This window comes from Papaver somniferum, chromosome 11, assembly GCF_003573695.1.
Source record: "Papaver somniferum cultivar HN1 chromosome 11, ASM357369v1, whole genome shotgun sequence".
NCBI classification, from domain to species: domain Eukaryota; kingdom Viridiplantae; phylum Streptophyta; class Magnoliopsida; order Ranunculales; family Papaveraceae; genus Papaver; species Papaver somniferum.
Window position 1 is genome coordinate 16,847,433 of NC_039368.1, and position 4,003 is coordinate 16,851,435.

Genomic DNA, 4,003 nt, shown 5'->3' on the forward strand with positions numbered 1-4,003 from the left:
TACTATATTGATCTCATAATAAATGCGTATTTTTTATTTGATTACATTTATAATCCTTCATGGATTGTGATGTGGCATTATTTTTTGTCCCCATTATTTACAACAGTCTGACCTTCCTTTGAAAAAATAATTTAGGCCTATTTTGCGTTTCCTCCCCTCCCAAGATCGCTAATTAGAGTTTCCTCCCCAAAAAGATTGAAATTAGTGAATCCTCCCCTCGTTAGTTTTTTCATCCATTACTCAGTTAGCTGAGTCAGCGAGAACATACGCGTGGCAGAATGATACACGTGTCGGTTAAAGTTACCAAAATGTCCTCATATATTTCCGTGAATTAAACCAAAGGCACCATCGTCAACAGCTTAGGTCGCATGTAAGAGAACTGTTCTTCCCGTTTTCTCAGTTCACCCCCATTTCTCTGTGTTGCTGTAAGAATCTAAGATCTTGTTGGTGAAGATTCGGAGGATGGAATCAGTGAAGAAGGCTAAGAGATACAAAATCGGTGAAGAAGATGGGTTTGAATCTGGTGATGTAGTCAAGAATCATTGAAGAACATGATTCAACATCAAAATAAAAAACAGAAACTGAATTAAAGAAATCAGAGTATGGTGGAAGAAGAGAAAACCATCAACTTTGAACTAAGAGAAGATCATATTAATCGACCATTGTCTGTATGTCATGATGGTTGGTTAATTTTTGAGAGTGCTCACGTTTCTAAAAGCAAGCTTATGATTTCCTCATTGAAATTGCTGAGCCAGTTTGCAGGCTTGATTCAAAACACGTATACAAATCAATGCTATGGTGAAAGAAAAAAGATGGGTTTATCCAGAATTTGATGTTACTGCAGTGTATGGGATTGAAGATTTATGAAAAGGAATTAAGGGTTTGCGAGAAGATTTCTGAAATTGAGAGAAATTTTTGTTAAATGGAATCGGTACCTGCATCTCTTCTACATCCTTAGCATGGGTTTTTATCGATGGAGGTGATGGTGCTTGATTTGAAGATGTTGCTGGTAGATTTTTTGTGTTTGAAGATGTGCTGATAGGTTTCGGGTTTTTCAATTTTGGAATTAGGGTTCTTTAAAGAATGGGATTTGAATTATTGTAGAAATTGAATCTAGGGTTGTCCTCGATTTGCAGAGATATTGAGCAGTGATTAAAGAAGATGGAGATGTCGTTAATGTAAGAGATGACGAGTTGCTGCTGTAGATACAGAGATGTTGGTGTTTGAGATAAATTCGATCTTGGTGGCAATTTGATAGAGAAATTGATGAGATTCAGAAGGGGTTGAGGGTTTCTGCTACAGAAATTGGTGGTGGTTGTGTACGGTATTTTTCTTAAATCTATCTCAATCGTATGAATTTTGGGGTTTCTTGTTGATATTTTTGTCTCCTCACAGCACCAGGCGTATTAAAGACTTATGATAAAATTGAATCACCGAAGAAGACAAGGGTATTTTGGGAAGGTCATGAAACACGTGTATCATTCTGCCACGCGTGCATAACAACTGACTCAGCTAACTGACCAATGGATGGAAAAACTAACGAGGGGAGGATTCACTAATTTCAATCTTTTGGGGGAGGAAACGCTAATTAGCGATCTTGGGAGGGGAGGAAACGCAAAATAGGCCAATAATTTATTTAAAATTGAGAGTGTCTAGTATTAGGGGGACTGGGGAGTATTTGTGAGGTATGCATTGCGACATATTAAAAAATAATAATTAATGGCATTATAACACTTGTTGGAATCTACAATACATAATTAGTGACTTTCAATTGTTATAATTACGAGATCATACATGTTCTTGACAAAATAAAACTTTTGTTTCCTTAAGATTGTAACCTCATAGGAGCTAAGAAAATAAATATATGGTGTACATCAATACATTGTCAGAATTGGAATGTAGATTCATGATGATCCAGAATACTCATAAACTCAAAGAACTCTCAAGATCACATGGAAATCACTTAATAACCCAAAGAAGCAGCGAAACAAATCTAAGAGGGCTATTTTGCGTTTCCTCCCTTGCCAAGATCGGTAATTAGCGTTTCCTCCTCAAAGAGATTAAAATTAGTGTTACCTCCCATCGTTAGTTTTTCCATCCAATACACAGTTAGTTGAGTCGGCATAAATTTACATGTGGAAAGAACAAACATGTGTCAATAAAACTACCCAAAATACCCTTTCACTTTCTGTTTTGATCCATCTTCTTTGCTGCGACCAGCTCGTTGTCATCGACTAGAGATGTTTGTAGTCGACTAGCTCCTTAAAGCAGCCGGTCAATTAACATCCATCAATTCCACCATAATCAATCAATCACCATCACCACCGATTTCGGATCAACAATGTTTGTCGAGCTTAAACACTGTTTGATATATATCCCCGCTCTTATAAAATCATCAATAACCCTATAATCCATTCGATTTCACTCAAGGCACATAATCTCTTTCACCGGCATTTCTGGCAATGGTTCTCATGACTTGGTTTATGAGCTAGAAAGCTCAGTCGTATTTATTATCTTCATATTCCCAATCCCACCAGCAACCTGAGCAATATCACGGTCACTGGCAGGAAAATAAGTGTTATTAATCATCAATCAATACAATCTTTAAAAATCAAAATACCCAAACCCCCGATTCAGAGTAAACCGAAATTCTCCCAAAACCTCCAATTCACAATATACCGGAAAGTTGATTGAGTGAATGGTGGAGAAATTGATAGTTTTTGGAAGCTGGGAAGGAATAAGAGATGGGTTTGTTCTAATTTGAAATAATAAAAGATGTTGGATTCGGTTGGTTAGAAGATCTGGAAAGAATTGTGAACCGGAAAGTGAATAGTGGAAGTTGTAGTTTCTGCAATTGATTAAGATGATGAACAATGGTTGATTAATATGTTATTTAGAAGTTAAGAAGGAAACGAAGCTTGGGTACAAATTTGATTTGCTTTTGGGTGAAGATTACTGCCGAGAAATCATCCATGAATATGAAGCTTACTGTCGTTGATTTCAGGGCTTTGATGGAGTTTACAAAGATGTTTTAGGGTTTGAATGAGTATTGGAGATTTGGGAGATGATGAGATCGGGATTAGATATGAAATGTAGAAGAAGACTAAAACTCACCGTCGATATCAAGCTTCTGGATCGTGAGTGGTCCACATGTATAAAGGTTGTTTCTAGGTGTCAGGGTATTTTGGGTAGTTTACTGGAAAGGTTTTTTGTTTTTTCCACGTGTGCTTTGTTGTTGACTAAGATAACCGAGGAATGGATGGAAAAACTAACGATGGGAGGAAACACTAATTTCAATCTTTTTGGGGAGGAAACGCTAATTAGCGATCTTGGGAGGGGAGAAAACGCAAAATAACCCAATCTAAGAAGTCACTCAATCACTCCAAGTTAAAGCCAACAGGAATAGAGTCATTGTAGACCAATGTAGCATCTCTATATGCAAATGAACATAATCAATAACCAAATTACCGTCAAGGGGATTAGGACGCAAATTTGATAATTTGTTGCTTTTGTTGATTCACCTGTTCATTTGACTATCTTCTAGGTGAAGCACACCTCTAAAACAACTGTAGCAATGAATTTTAATTTCACCGCAACTAATCTCAAGATTTACATCAACTTTAGCAAATGGATTAATCCTAACAGTTAATTAGTTGATGAAATGACACTTTAAAAAAAAAAAAAAAAACTGAGCTAGCCTTCCAACAATATATGCACAACCAATGGAAAATTCGCGTTCACAGTCCTCCGACCACCATCCTAGAGATGTATTGTTGTTTATAGTATGCCACTAGGTTTTGTTCCCCTTGTTGTTGGTGAAAAAGCGGGGGTCTAACAACCACACCCAATATTTAAATAGCAATCCATATGGACTAACTCCAATATACTTTTAAAAGAATCAACTAGATAGTCAGACTCAATCTTAATAAAAGTATATCAAAGAGTTATATCTATCTTTCTCGATTCAATACTTACTTAAGCAAATAGAAATCTGCGAGTCTAA